Source organism: Rhipicephalus microplus, unplaced genomic scaffold (genome assembly GCF_043290135.1).
Source record: "Rhipicephalus microplus isolate Deutch F79 unplaced genomic scaffold, USDA_Rmic scaffold_14, whole genome shotgun sequence".
Lineage (NCBI taxonomy): Eukaryota > Metazoa > Arthropoda > Arachnida > Ixodida > Ixodidae > Rhipicephalus > Rhipicephalus microplus.
Genome location: NW_027464587.1, coordinates 33,155,991 through 33,172,768, shown reverse-complemented (window position 1 = coordinate 33,172,768; position 16,778 = coordinate 33,155,991). Strand labels below are relative to the sequence as shown.

At 45.4% G+C, this 16,778-nt stretch overlaps 1 protein-coding gene across 1 annotated transcript in view; it reads right to left on the bottom strand.

Annotated features, from left to right (window-relative positions):
- LOC119180815 (uncharacterized) overlaps positions 1–16,778 on the bottom strand; it is a 318,155-nt gene that overhangs the window by 59,244 nt on the left and 242,133 nt on the right. The window lies entirely within an intron of this gene.

Genomic DNA, 16,778 nt, shown 5'->3' with positions numbered 1-16,778 from the left:
TGTGAACAATAAAAAGGAAGAAAAAAACAAATCATTTGGGCTTTCAAGTTATAACACATACATACACGAGGGCAATACATGTTGAGGGCTAGGCACGTTTTAGCACAGTAATTGTTTGAAAAAGGAATGAACAGTAAAGGCGTAACATAATTTGCATCGTACCTAGTGTGACGAGCATGACAAACAAGTCCCGCAGTATATAGAATAAAACAACAATCAATGTTCATACTCGTACCTATGACAACCTGACAGCAACTACCTTCTTTTATTGATTTAACAAAAACACAAAATTCGTACAGAACACGAGTAATTCAGAGAGTCTGCAATGTAGACCGGTTATTCGTTGTCGCCTTGTAAATGCTCTTTTACTGCCGCAGTAAAATTATCCTGTGAAGTACAGTGAAGTATAGAAGGTCTCAGCCGGTTCCATTCCCTTATTGCCAATGGGAAGAATGAATATTTAAATGAATCTGTGTGAAATGAGCACTCGTCAAGCATTTCAGAATGTGTGTGACGTGTCAGTCTTGTTTGTGCAATAGAAATGTATTTGGATGTATTAATCTTTATCTCTCCATGTATCAGTTGGTACATGAACCGTAGTCGTGCTAATTTGGCTCGGTTTTGAAGAGTTAGGATTCCAGCTTTTTTAATAAGTTCAGTGGGTGAGTCAGAAAATCGATACTTATTGTATATAAACCTAATTGCTTTCCTCTGAATTCCTTCTAACTTGTTAATTTTGGTGACAGAAAATGGGAACCAAACAATATTGGCATATTCTAACACAGGTCTGACAAACGTTTTGTACGCAATTAGTTTTGTTTCTGCAGGAGCTAATCGAAGGCGTCGTCTAAGGAACATCAAGCGCCGTAACGCAGCTGAGGTTACTATAGATATGTGGGAGTTCCACCTGAGATCCTGGGTTATTGTTAGGCCGAGGTATTTATGTTCGTAAACTCGTAGCAGGGGAATGTTATTAATGATGTAGGGAAAAGTAGACCTGTTTTTTTTTCTAGTTATTGTCAGAAGAGCGGATTTTTTGGCGTTAATTGTCATTTGCCAATCATCGCATCATTTTGACACGGTTTCTAGGGCATTGTTTATCGCTATATGATCTTCGTGGGAGTTAATTTCATTGTACAGTATGCAATCGTCGGCGAAAAGCTTTACGGTAACAGGAATATTCAGCGGTAAGTCATTAAAAAATATAATAAACAGCAAAGGTGCTAGGATGCTGCCTTGAGGTACTCCGGAAGTTACTGCTGCTATAGAGGAAGTTTCATTATTTATCTCGACGTACTGTGTCCTATCAGATAGGTGATTTTTAATCCAGCGAACAACTGAGCAATTTCCTATAGCTGACTGAAGTTTCTTAATTTTTTGTGTGAGACACGATCGAAAGCTTTTGAAAAGTCTAGTAGGATGAGGTCTACTTGTTTTTGGTTATCAATGCTTGAAGACAAGTCGTGTATCAGTTCAGCTAGCTGAGTTACTGTCGATAGCCCTCCACGAAACCCATGTTGGGAAGGTGACAAAAAGCGTCTTCGCTCGAGGTAAGTGGTCAAATGTTTAAGAATTACGTGTTCCAAAATTTTGCATACCGTGCGTGTTAAAGATATTGGTCTGTAGTTTGATTCATCATTTGTGTTATCGCATTTAGGTATCGGGATTATTTTTGCCTTCTTCCATTCTTTTGGGACAGTACCTGTCAGGAGGGATTTGTTGAAGATGACATATAAATACTTTGCTATCCATTCGGCATACCTTCTTAGGAATTGGTTTGGAATCTTGTCAGGGCCAGGGCTTTTTTTTATGTCAAGACTTAGCAAGAGGTTGAGTACGCCTGCTTCAATTACAGAGACTGGTTCGAGGTGATTTTCGTCACATGAGTCAATATGGGGTAGTTTACCATCATTGATAGTGAAAACAGATGTAAAGTACGTGCTTAAGGACTCTGCTGAAATGGGATGTAATAGGGCTCAAGGAGGTTAAGAGGACAGATGAGGTCTATGCAGTGGTACAGAATGGGCACATTATTCGCTATCGGGGCTTGGCTGATAGAAGAGAACTTGGAATGGGGTTCTTTATCCACAGAGACGTAGCCGGTAACATAGAGGAATACTATAGTGTTATTGAAAGAGTGAAAGGCATCATAAATAAACTCAATAAGAGATACAGGATGAAGATGGTACAGGCTTATGCGCCTACGTCCAGCCATGATGACGCACCAGTTAAAATCTTCTATGAAGACGTGGGATCGGCAATGAGTAAGATAAAAACACAGTGCACTATACTGATGGGAGACTTCAATGGAAAAGTAGGGAAGAAAAAGGCTGGAGACCACGCAGTAGGAGATTATGGCATCACTACTAGAAATGCTAGAGGGGGGCTACAAATAGAATGCGCAGAACGTAATAATTTACGGATTTTGAATACTTTCGCTAGCTTAACATATAACAAATCTGGTATTACGTGATGTGAATAGACGACGAAGGTAAATCAGACATCGAAAATGGTAATCATGATATGCGTGTCATATAAAACATGAGAACATGCTACCCTCATAGCATGCTCGCGGCCGTTTCGCTAGCTCCACATACACCAAATTTAGTGTCACGGGACGTGACTAGACAACAAAGGTAAATGACACGTCCGAACATGATAACTTATCTATCGATTTATTTAGCAATACTGTCAACTCTTTCGCAAGAGTCCTTACAGAGAGGGTAACATAACAAAGTAATAAAGTAAAAAAAGGACACCATTAGCAAATAGTCAAGTACAGATTAGATCACCATCAAGCGGTACACTTGTACAGATAACCATTCAAGGTTTGTTTAAATTTTGACAAATTCATCTGTTCAACAGCACGCACCGGGAATTCATTGCACATTTCAGCTGCTTTAGGAAAAAAAGGAGTATTTGAACCTATCGGTATGAGTCATGTACGCTTGAATGGCCCTGTGGTGGTTGGTTCTTGAGCTCTATTTACCTAGCGGCAGTAAGCATACTTCTTTGCTAATATTTATTTGGCCATTTAGTATTTTAAATAATAGCTTCAGACAATTTTTCTGCTTGTGCGTCTTTAACAAATGCAGGCCTGAAGAAGGGAGCATTTTTGTAACTGACTGTATCCTTCAATACCGGGAGCATATAAACCGCACCGCGTACCTCTGAACTTTTTCTATTTGTTTGTTTAAATAATATTGATGAACACTGCATAACATCGACGCGTACTCAAGAACAGACCTTATAAAGGTTTTGTAAGCAGCCAGCTTCGCATGGCCTGTTGAGCCTTCTAGTTTTTTCGTAAGAAACATAGCCTCCCATATGCCTTTGAGCAAAAAATGTTAATGTGTTATGGTAATGTGTTAAGAAATTATGTTATCATAGCATTTATCTGATGAAAATAACCGAGAACGGAAGAGATCTAGCCTATTAAGATTTGAAAATTATCTGTACAAGCGTTTTTTTATGTTTTCGAAACTGAAAGTTATAGAAGGCCATTTCTGTCTTCGCTACGTGAACTCAGCCTAAGATTCTGCTGCATCAGTGCAGCCGATAAAGTAAAACGTGAAGTATGTCATGTTTCCGAAAATAACGAAACAGCTGTCGGATTTAACGAATGTCTATATCTTAAGCGTCTACTTCACTAAAGAGGCCAGTTAAATTTTTTTCTCTATGAATTAGGACATCTCTATCAGGGTGAAAAAGTAGAGCAGTAGCAGCAGCAGCAGCAGCAGCAGCAGCAACAACAACAACAACAACAGAAGTGGGCGATGTCACAATTCTTACCAGAATAACATCATTAAAACAAAACAAATTATCACTCCATAGAGATGATAGCGCTCCATCATATTAATGCCGCCAGCACGTAGTGGTTTGACAGCAAGAGCGGCTCTAAATCTGGAGGAAAAAAGAAGATCGCGTTCTTCTTGGCTCGAGTGCCAGCCCCGACTGACGCATCGTCCTAGTGCTAGCTACCTGGTGGTTTAATAAATCCCCCAGTACTTGTGACTCATCGTGACAATATGTTTGGCTAACGTCTCCCGCACATCCTTTTTCAAACTAGTCTCACTCTCACTGTTATTGCTGGACGAGATCTCCCACAGACAAGGGTATTGTTCTACAAGAGAGAAAAAACAAGTTACTTCATCGCTCATTTTTGCCATGACGGGGTCTGCAAGTTTGGAGCGTAAATTGGAAAGTCCACCACCACCACGTTCTGCAGGAGAATAGGCTACGGTGTGGCCAGAGACCCACCCGAAATTCCGCTACATCTCCTGCTGCACGGGGATCGTTTGACCAGTCGGTGAAACGATCCCCGCCTCCACCGAGAAGCCGCCAGAAGGGTGCGCCGACACAGTAACCCGTGACGTCGTTGTCACGTGACGCGCCATCCTCGCCTCCCCTCCGGGGAGTTCTCCCTAGTGTGAATTCTGCTTTAGAGGCACTAAGCTCAGCAACCGAGGCGTCCCGTGAAATTTTTGAGTGAGGATAACCAACACAAGGCGTCATGGTCTGTGACCACAATGAAATGCCGTCCAAATAAATATGGGCATAACTTGGCAATTGCCCAGACAAGGGCTAGGCATTCACGTTGTGTGATCGGGTAATTGCACTCTGAGGCGGGAAGAAGGCAGGTAGATTAGCGATTGCACGATTGAGCTCTCCCTGTCACATGTGACAAAATAGCGCCAATACCATAGCCACTTACATCAGCATGGACGTCCGTGTAGGCAGAAGGGTCAAAATGACCCATAACGAGCAGATTCACAAGATCACTCGTGAGCGTGAGAAATGCTAGAGCTTGCTCAGGTTGCGAACTGAAAGGGCTGTCCTTTTAAGGAAGACTGTTGCGAAGACGAGCGATTTCGGCGAAGTTCTTATTAGGGCGTCAGAAATAGGAACACAGTCACAGGAAACTGCGGACATCAGAAGGGGTACGAGGAGTTGACAACTCACGGACTGCACGAAATTTGTCGGGATTAGGCTCTATGCCAGTAGCTTTCACCAGGTGACCGAGCACTCGCAACCGACAATGGCCAAAATGACATTTCGCAGACTTCACCTGGTCGCACGCTCGTCGGAAGACGTCAAGAAAGGTCGAGAGCCGGTGAAAGTGGCTGTCAAACGTCGGTGAAAAACAACAATGTCTTCGAAATAACACAAGGTTGAGGGCCTTTTCAAACCCCGTAGAAGAAAGTCCATCATGTCTTCGAAAATGGCCGGGAAATTACGTAGTCCGAAAAGCATCACCTTAAATTGGTAGAGATTGTCGGGGGTGACGAATGCTGTCTTCTCGCGGTATGTGTCATCGACTGCAATTTTCCAGTAGCTAGAGCGTAAATCGATCAAAGAGAAAAAAGTGGCACCATGTAAGTAGTCAAGTGCATCGTCAATACGCGGAAGCGGGTAAACGTCTTTTTTCGTGATCTTGTTCAGATGACGATAATCGATGCAGAATATCATAGTATTGTTCTTTTTACTAAAACGACAGGGGATGCCTATGGACTAGAAGAGGGCTCGATAATATTCTTGGAGAGCATTTGCTCGGCCTCTAGCTGCCTGGATGGCGTGCGTTCTGCCGCTGACACACAATAGGGACGCCTATGGATTGGCGGAGCATCACCAGTGTCGATCCAATGAGTAACGATGTGAGTTCAACCTGGCGGGCGGTTGTCGAAATCAAATATATCTTCGTAGGACATCAAAACGCGACAGAGGGCGTCAGCGTAAGAAGGTCGAAGGTCAGGAGCCATAAATCTGGTGAACTTCTCGTTAGATGGCATCTTCGGAGCCGAAAGTTGAGCAAACGCAAATAGTTTTTCATAGCTTAGTGCAGATACTTTGGAGTCGTTCATAAAGGACAACCCAGCAAGAGATACGTCCTCAGGAAGAGCTTGTGGTAACAAGCCAAAGTTCAGGACAGGAAGCCACGCGCACTTGTTGGTGACCGTAATGATGGAGATAGGGATGACGTTATAGTGTGCCGTCGTAAAGTGGAGACATGACGTAATTGACCTTTCCCTGTTTGTACACAGTGTGACGTCACTGCGGGCACCCCACCCACCATATCCTCTCTCGGAGCAGGTGCTGGTTGACAAGAAAGTTCCGCCGGTGGTATCTTTTTGCATAGCAGAGTTGCGTGTCTGCATTGCTTGGACAGAAATTTCTATATTGCTATGTTCTGAAGTCACAGCTTTTGAAAGCGGGGGTTCGGGGAAGCGTCACTGCTCATAGTGTGGATGTTTACTCGTCGTAGTTGGATGAATAGAGAAACTTTATTTAGAGTACTGAGAGACACGACTAGCACGCAGTAGGCTTCACCCACGTAGATGACAGTGATAAAAAATGTGATCTTTTTCAAAAGTGAACGTCTTGAATTTAGACAGTGACTGGCACTTTGAGAAATGTTTGCATAGCATGGATGTAAACCTATTAAACTTTCATCGTGGCATGTCAAATGCAGTTTTAAACAATGTACAGCATTGGCGGAAGCATGGTTTTGAGCTGCTGTGTGCGATGCCGCGATTAAGAGTTTCACTCATTGCATGAAAGTCTGATCGGAGACGAAGAAAAAAAAGAAACACTTCTTGCCATATGTTAGGCTGAGGTGAACATATCCTCGTGAAAATTGAAGTGAAATTCTGTGCTTCGCTTCTCAATAACCCAGTGAACGTTTATGTGATCTAAAACACCACAACCTATTAATATATAATATTATCTGGCACAGTTACCTTGCTGCATTTGACACCTATAACATGTTTTCTCACCTATATTGCTCCTTCAGACCTAATACACAAACTTCTAATGGGCATTGCCACTTCATAACGATCGAGCCGCAAAAGTACAAAGTAGATAAGAAACGAAATGTTCCGCTGTTGCCATAACACGTATTAGGTATCCAATGATACGAGTTATAGTCGTGGTGAAGCGTATGTGCAGATTCGGGAACGCTATAGGATACAACATGCTTATAGCTCGTGCGTAGTCGTATATATATCACCCGGAGATCATGCACGTTTACTTTTCTGAACGCCGCATATACGCTGAGATGTACCCACTAGCAGATTATTGCGTCAAATGCATTGACTAAAATGTCAGATCGTGAAGTTCCATCGACAACCGGTTACTGCAACCAGCCCACAACGAATACCAGTGTTTTTGTAAACAGGACGCATCGCGTTATTCACACTGCACAAACCACGCACAATATTCCCATTTTCACCATCCGTAAAGGTGAACGAGTATTGTCGATGCCTTTCAACGCACACTACACGCCACAGTCAACACTGCACATTTTCGAAGACAATTATTCGATGCCACTGTTCCTCGCACAGGCCGCCATGTGTGTTCACTTCTGCGAGATAGACAGCCGGCCAGCGTGGCGAATATTTCATCTCGTACTTTACCGCACACCTAGATGTTCTCTGACAGATACCACAGCTTATGTTGCCACGGTGAGATAAAAATTGACCTTTCAAAAAAAAAACTTGCCCCAAGCACCAAGCGACTGAACTCCACTCAGTCACTGGCGGGAGTGTTTAGCAAACCACCACCTTGCACGTGTACCGGTGGCGTTACGCTGTAACGTACTTCGGTAGAGGTCTATGACTATCGTGATGTGGCGGGTACGACGACATGGGGACTGTTACAAATAAAGAAGAACGAAGGGGCCCGAGCATCAGCCACAGGCGCTGGCTCGCGCAGTTGATTCATTGACTTTGGATACAGTATCGGGTCCACGTCTCCTCCTTTATCTCTCACACAAAAAGCGACGCAAGTGGTGCAGAAGCTACGAGCAGGAGTTTTTGTATCGTGCCAAAGCAACTAGTAGCGTCTAGCAGGAATGTGAACTCATGGGCTCTCAGGATGAAAACCTCAAGATGGCACAACGTGACCCCGGGGACCTATGACCATCATAGCGAGGCTGGCGATTTCCTCCGCAAGACAAGCCACCACCTCCCCAAGCTCCGTCATAAGCAAAATCCTTCGGTCACTGTATAACACCTCCTGGCAGACTCGCTAAAAGCTTTCTTAAAACGTGAGCATATTTTACTGCCGCGGGAGTGTGTTACAAATAGAGGAGAAAGAAGATGCACGAGTATGAGCCACGGGGCTCGCGCAGTTGTTTCGTTCACCTTGTATGTAGACAGACGTATCGAGTCCGGGTCTCTTTCGTTTCTTACAAAGACATAAGTCACAGCACCAGGTTTTACCCGAACTAAGGTCAGCATAGCGAAGTCGGAGCGGGACATCTGCGTGGGCGTCGTAAAGGGCAGAAAGGTGGTGATGGCGTCCCACCGCTGCTACCAGTTGTAAAAGGCCCGAGGTCGATGGTAGGAACGGCGGGCTTCTTTAAGCTAGCTGGCTTCCCGCCGTCATCCGCATAGCTTATCTTCTCCAGTGAGGGGACGTGTTAAGAAAGAAATAGAACGAAGATTTATCTACATCATAGAAGAAAGATAGGAGCTGTACAGGCGTCCAGAAGAACCCGCAATTTGTACAACAGAGATTCAGTTCAGGATTCCGCACATGACTCCGCTCAAGATTCAGCTCATGTTTACAATATTGCTTCGGCTTTTATAGCCCGCCCTCTCCTTACACGAAGGTCCGAAGAAGGCGGTGAAGAGTCTCGCCACAAATCAGGTGACGAAGTCTCAATGGTCCAATGGTAGCACGAGCGCACCACACAATGACGCACCCGGCCCCCACTTTGAAGGCGCCGGAGGGCGATGAGGTAGAGTTTGGAGAGGGAAGGTTGAGCTCCTCCGGGGAGATGGCTGCTAACCCGAAAGTCAGAAGCGGTCCGTGCTGCTTTCAGCTTCAGGCAGTCTAACTCTCGATCCCCGAGAACGGCTCCTTCGACGTCTTCCCACGCTTCCTGCGCTGACGGTGCTTCGCGATGGCCTCGCGTAGGTGACAATAGCCGAGTCGAGAGGTTGACCTAATGAGACCCGCCACAGTGGCGCCGTCCCCCCACTGTTCGAGCCCGTTCAACAAAAGGCTTGTCTCGCGAAGCTTTTGCTGAGAAATGACTGCTTCCTGGAACATCTACAGGACAGCGTCTTGCAGACTGGTTTCGATGGGGTTGAAAGCCTCCCTAGTAGACTGGCTTACGCACAATAGTATCTGCCCAGACGAATTACCGGGCCAAACATAACAGCGTTGACACAGCACTGGGCAGCTCAAGCCTCAGAATAACGGTTGAGCAGTCGATAAGCCCTAAATGAACAGCCAAAACGTCCATTCTGAGAATAACCTCGTGAAGGCTCTCGGCAAGTACAGTGAACAGAGCTAACGTTGAGCGGTCAGCAATGGTTATATGTGTAGTACACATTCCCACTGTAGAAGCTGTGCTGCCGTTGGCTACTCGTAGGACCGGTGATTCGCTAGGCGAATCCCCTTTCCGAGTCACCTTTCCCTTTCCGAAGACGATTGTGAAGGTCAGAGCGCATGAACAACACCTGAGCTCCAGTGTCGATGAGTGCTTTAACGGGCACATGATGAACAAAAACTTCGATAAGGTTTCGTTTATGGGTAAAGGTCAACAGAGGTTTTGCAGTCAGAATCGTCAACGTAGCCTGACCTCCAGAGGCTGCATTGGTTAGTTTCCTGATGAACAGCTTGGGTAAGATGGCAAGGGCAGTCACCGATATGTATGTGAACGGGACTGACTGCGCTGCGGAGAGGGTGAACGGCTAGTGATGAATCGAAGAAGAGTGAACGGGTCAGCATAGGACGATTCAGCTTGAGGCGACAGAGGAAGAGCTGGGCGTTCATAGCGACGAGCAGTGTATGGTCAAGGCAATGAATTCCAGCGGTTACTGCGGTGGCGAAAGATATGGCCGATCCGAGAGCACACGAAGCAGATTGTGTTCACCACTCAGAGGGGCTATGGTACCGGTTCGCGAAATACTGTCGAGACGTAGAATAGGTAATAATAGGGGTGGTAAAGGTGGGACGTGGACTGACGGCATATGTCCAGATTTGTCGTTTCTTGGTAAACAACAGCTTGAATGAGGAAGATTGTCAGGTTATCGTGCATATGAGGGCCACGACAGCTGGGAGCCAAAGCCTGAAGTTCGCAACGTATGACTTACGTCAAACCTCGTGATGCCGGTTGATGCAAGCACGCTGGTTTATTACAGGACGACGTAGTAGCCGTATTAAGAAGACGGTTGAGGCGTTGCGCGATGCGCTTGCCTTTTGCTTACGCGGCACTATTAGATGAGGGAGCCAACTGTTTTGATCAGCTATTGTATACCATGAATGCATCGTCGGCGATGCCCTGCATGATGTGTCCGACCTTATCTGCCTTCGGCATGTTGTCATTGGCTTTTCAACAAAGTACCAGAGCATCCTGAAGGTATGAAATGTATAATTCCTTGAACGTCTGGACACGAGCCGCGATCTCCTTCTGGGCTTTTGCTTGGCGTTAAATTCTCTCCCGAAAAGATCATGTAGCCTCTCTTTGCAGATGTTCCAACCGGTGAGTTCGGCTTCGTGCGTCTCAAACCATGCCTTTGTGGTGTCCCCCAGTTAGAGTATAGCGTTCGCCGGCAACTTTTGAATCCCACCTGTGACTGTTTAGCCACTTATCGACGTCGGCCTTTCAGTGCCAGTGAAAATTCCGGGGTCACGTATCGGAGTCACTAAGTATTGAACCGCTGTTTGCATGGCCGGGGCACTGTCGGTAGCCAGAGCAGCAGAACCGATGTGACGTCCACGGCGGAGATCAGGATTCGATTTCCGTAGAGTCTACTCCACACGCCTACCAAAATGAGACGCGTGTTGTTGCCATTGCAGATGCCAAAAGCAAGTGCGACACAAAAAAGCAAGGGCCTGAAAATTGTGGCACACGCCCGCAGTGTGGTATTGGCCAAGAACAAGGTTGTTCTGAAGAAATACCGATAATTTGTTTGCTCAAGTTTTTAATGTATTAAAAAAGGCAAAAATAAATATGAGAAGCGGAGAGTTAGAAATAACGGATATAAAAAATGAAGCAAATGGTTTCAGCAACAACAATAAATAAATGAAAGAATGTATAAAGCAATTTGGAAAAACAGTAATTTAGGAGTAATATTATGTTCTACAGTGTGAATCTATTTGACGCTTTATTAAACTCCTGCAAGGCATAATAGGCTCTGATCCCGAAACATTTGAAGCTCTTACATGGCTAGTAGCGTCCAATAGTTTACACTGCCACTAATACTTAGGTAGGAATATTATAGTAACGTTGACAACTAATGGGCACCTAATTCTAGTCAGTCATGCTATTGAAGGCCCTTTCATGAGGTATAAAACGCCTGTGCTAGTAAGTAGGGTTATTCATTATCGTAGCAGTAACTAAGTAGAGAACATAGGCCATTCAGTCGGCCATACTTCGCACCCCAAAACATATGTGTGGGATTAGCACGACACAATAAAGGCGACTTCATATATCACGAGTACACCAGTCTATGTAGCTGCTTTCTTTACCTTAAATGTGACAAGCATTGATGTGCCTAATGCTCCGTGTCATTACTAGATAGTGTTCTATATATTGGTATATGTCATTGCGATAGTGTAAAAAAGCTCATGAGCAAGTCTGCTCATAATAACTATGAGGAGTAATTTTGTTCATGAGCTTTTTTTGTGGTTTATTTTCCTACTCGAACTTCCCAAAACGGGTGTTGCGCAACGTACAGTGCTCAACTCGCATGTCTACAACGACAGAGCATCACGCGCGGAATGGCACGAGTGACATCTACAGTTGAAAACGGGGCACATCTGAGCATGTGCAGCCCCACTGATGCGCCTACCTTAGATTTTTGATTGTTGGGTATCACTGTGAATGCAATAACTGCTTTGGTTGTTGGAAACACTGTCAACAGTTCACCACAAAAAAAAAAAAGAAGGCGAAGGCAAGCGAAGCAAAGAGAACCGTCGTCAGTGCGGGATGAAAGCTGTACTGCGGGTTCATTTGTCATTTGAAGTGAAATTTTCCCAGGAGGAGATTGTCCACTTATAGGTTTCTTGTGGTTTTTCGCGTCGGGCTGTTTGCTCGTTAGCTGACGCTTGAAAGCTCCGTAGAACTTCACTATGGTCCCGCGCGTGACACTGGATGAAAGAAAATCCATCGCGATACTGAAACGCACAATGAACCTAAGAGCCATATAGGTGGCTACGGGACATCTATTGCCGACTGTGAACCGATTGTTCCGAGCATTTTACGATGAAGGAAGTCTTTCTGATGGTGCTTGTGATGGGTCAATAAAGGGTACATACAAATGACGTGCAGGATTAACTGATTGTAGCTGCATTGGTTGAAAGCCCCTTTCTTACTACCCGAGAAATTCGGGATATTCTGGGATTCGACGTGTCTACCCAAACCATACGGTGGGGGCTGCATTAGGCAGCGATTAAAAGCAGAATTGCTGCTCAAAGAAAGCAGCTCGAAAAAATTCACAAGGAACAGCGCATGTACTTCTCTTTCGTTGTCGAGAACTGAATGCCAGACAACAGGCGTGCCATTGTTTCAGTGACGAGGCCACGTTCTGTACGCGCTGGGGCCAAAGGCAGCATGTGTGGCGTCAAGAGAGAACCAGGTAGTAGTGGTTTTCTAACGTGTGTTATGCTGCAGATATTCGACTAGCAGGCAATACCTATCTGCTTACGATTCTAGGCAGCGAGAGATACCGAAAAAGAGGGGAAGAATGAGTATGCTCTTCTGCGAAAGTGCATAATGAAAGCCATATGTAGAGCCTTAGTGATAATTAGGGTAACTGCTGCTTATGAAATACCTGAGAGTATGAGCTGATGGGTACTACGTAAAAACCCTAGTGTATAATTGCAGTAATTACACTGCAGAAGCATATAAGAAGGTTCCCGGACTACTGAAAGCCTTACTTATGGCAGACAATGTGAGTATAATGACAAAATATACATTTTTTGCATTTGAGTATAGGCATGCACAGTCTGGTATGTGCTCCTCTGAGCAAGAGTATTGTTGCCACGTTGGTTTCCTACTTGGCATGCGAGCTTGTTACAATGCCAGAGTTTATAGGCGCTAAATACAAGTTTCTTAAAGAAAGGAAATGCAGGTATGACCAAAAGCATATCTGGAATGTTCGTTCTAGTGGGCGGATATGAGTTACCATGTAGAACGCCGTCATTTACCGATGATTAAGACCGCTTTACAGGGTTATAGGCCGGGTTACGGTCAACAATTACATGGACGTAGTGGAAACAGTCCTTTAGACCTGCGTCTGGGACAGCCCCGTTCCAGACGAATTGTGTCACTTCCAACAAAATGGGGTGCCTATTCGCACGGCAAAAAAAAGTTTGAGAGCTTCTTGACAGCTTCAGAATAATGACCGTGGACTGGCCTGCTAGAAGCTCAGACGTCAATATATTCAGAAATGTGTGGGGTATGATGAAAAGAAACCTCGCAAAACAGCCTGGGCTAGCAACATGCAACGCGGACGGCCTGTGGTGCACCATTGAATGGGAGTGGGTCCGACCGAGAAATAACTCCGCTCTTCTGGACCATCTCTACGAATCTCTCCCTCAGAGAATCCATAGCTTACAACTGTGTGGTGGAGCTGCAATGCGCCATTAGTTGCTTCATGTGTAACCACTCGTAGTCTCAGCTAATAAACTACGACAAGGTTTTCGCAGCGACTGTTACCGCTTACTCAAACTTAAACTGTCAGCAATGAATGTTCGCTACCGAAACGCACAAGGAAATAATACCGCATGCATGGCTTCATAATACATGCATCTTCATTGATATGCATACATGTGTTACTTTTAATAAGTATACATAGTCAACGGTATCCACACAGCGTTTTTGTATGCGCGATCGAAACCTACATTTAGTAACAATCAACAGACCGTTGTTTAAACGTGGTTAATAACAGGAGGATGAAATTCAGTCCTAGGACACGGCCATAAATGCATTGAGCTACGAAATGTTCTGAGGGTGATGTGCCGCATTCATTGTCCAGCGCATTATCGGTACGATATGGTACTGCGAGCCGAGAAGAAGTGCATCCGGTAATTGCACTATCTCTTTTTTAGGCGCAAGACGGTTGACATCGCTTCTGACGACAAAACCAGTTATCGCAACTGTGGCGTTAAAAATGACAAAAATTCCTTGGCGAGCACATCAGTGATATTGCACATGATCAGAGGTGCCCCCGTTGTCAACTGTAGATGTCGCTCGTGCCGTACCGCGTTTGACACTCCGTCGATAGACATTCTAGTTTAGCACTGTAAACGTAAACATAAGTACATGGGTATAATTTCCTGCTGCATCCAAAATGCGGTCACCGCGGCCGGAATTCGACACTTTGATCTGTGGGTCAGCAGTCAAGCACCATAGCCGAAAGACCACCATGACGTGTGAGAAAACTATTATGAGGCGGCACACGCGTAATTTTCTAGCATTGAAACACGTACATAAGATGCTCTATGTCTGATAGATATGTATGTAGATCAATGAACAGAATTTCGGTAATGCTCGTCTCGATCGGATCTTAATAATTGTATGCTTCGAGAAGGCTCGCAATATTTTACCATAAAATGTGTACCTGAGTCGCTGGCGAAGACATCTGGAGCGCCCAACAGGGCAATGTGACTGAGTGAAGGAAGATGAGAAGGTATTTAAGCATCACCTAATTAATTCAGCAATAATTATTTCAGTGAACATTGCTTCAAGAGTGGTAAGAACACAAAAAGGCACAGTACTTATTGCGAAAGCCGTCAGCTGATGATTGTTACACACGACCATACATGCACACAACAGAATGACGGCAAGCTCGTGCCAATCTGACCAGCGAAAGTCTTCGGCTAAGCCGATATCAGCGAGCGTACGGTAGAAGAACGGCAAACTCTGCCCCATGTTGCCAGAGAAAGCCATCGGCGAGGTTGATGTTAGCGGAAGACGGAGAGACGGCGGCAAACACGGCCAAATGTTGCAGGTTAAAGCCATCGGCAAAGCCAATATCAGCAGAAGACAGCGAGATGGCAGGAAACTTGGGCCAATATTGCCAGTGAAAGACATCAGCTAAGCGAGTATCGGCTAAAGTACGGCATAATGGCAGAAAACTTAAACCAATTCTGCCACTGAAAGCCAAACATCGGCTGAAAGGCGGCTAAGCCGGCCAAACATTTCGGGCGAAAGGCAACGGCCACCCAAATATCGGTGCCACGCCGGCAACGCCCGCCCAAGCTTGAGCCACGCAAAGCCGAACTATAACCAGTATTGGCCCAACTTTGTGTCCTGCCTGGGTAGCTTACCATAAATGGGCAAGGTATTCGCCACGTTCATAGACTGTCGCGCCGGCAAGCGAATTTCAAGGATGGTCAGTAGAGGCAGACGCTCCCAACGGCGGTGCTAGCCTCACTGTTAACGCGTTAGCAAAAAACGAACGCAGACAACTTTGCATGCGTGCATAGTTAAAGGGTGTTGGCTAACCTTTGCAGTTGAAACTCGCCTTCTTTTACGTGCGTATACCATTAGTCAGTAATTTTGTAGTGCATGAATCACATAAAATTCATTGCAAGTGGAAAGTAGTGCCTGCTCACGATTTACGCTTCCAAACCTTGGTCTACACTGCGCCGCTTGTTTACGTTCGTTCATAGATGGCAGCACACTGCAAGTGATTCCTTTTTTGCAACTTAGAAGTGTGGCAGCTTGGGCTAGTTGGTATGGCATGACGATAGTTATAGCGCGAGAACAAAACGACGACACAGAGACAAGATGGACACGAAAGACACGAGCGCTAACTTCCAGTTGTTAGCGCTCGTGTCTTTCGTGTCCATCTTGTCTCTGTGTCGTCGTTTTGTTCTCGCGCTATAACTATCGTCCTTTTTTGCCTTGTATCGGAGGGCAATTTTCTCCGAAGACAAGGATAAACCTGGTGAGTGACCCCGTGTTGAGGCTGTGCGATGACACGTTGTTGTTGCTATCAAAGTCGTTCGGCGGAGAGACTTCCTCAGATTACTCTTAACAGTGAAGTTTAAAGAAACAATATTAACGTCGAGGACTTCTCACTGGACGTAGATGGTAGTCAACGCGCTGAGAGTGACAGGAACGGTGAACAATCAGCTGCTAACTTACAAGCAGCGAGTTGCAGTTCCCGTCCCATCGTGCGTTAATTTTTACAGTGAAAGCTGTTATGAGATCACTTTTCGATCACGTGCAGTTGCATGTTGTCCGCCGTCGCCGCCGGTGTCCGTAACCACATCACGCGAAATTACAAAAATGCTTGCACTAATGACACAGTGGGGCTTGATTCCAGGTCCGCTGGGTGCCAGCCCAATATTCTACCACTGAGTTACGCTGGTGCCAGTAACTTGTTGTCAAACTTGCCTTAGGCAGGCATGACCTAGCACCAATGGCACAGTGGGGCTCGAACTCAGGTCTGCTGGGTGCCAGCCCAGTATTCTACTGCTGAGCTACACCGGTGCTTGAGACTTGTTGTAAAACCGGCCTTAAGCAGGCTTGATGTTGGAAAATCAATCGCGTTATTACGACCTATAAAGCGTTTTACAACAGCCTAAGATCAACCAGTCGTCGCACAATGCGAATAGCGTAACGAGTGGGCCGTCCAATGCTCCAACCCATTGCGAAAGCTTGTTCTTATTTCCCCATTAACTGTGGTGCATACCCACTTCAGCCATAATTCCTAATCGTCGTCAGCCACTGCATGGACAATTGGCACAAAATTCTTTTCAAGTGTAGAGTGGATACCACGCTGCTCAGAAAAATGACAACAAATAGCATAGCG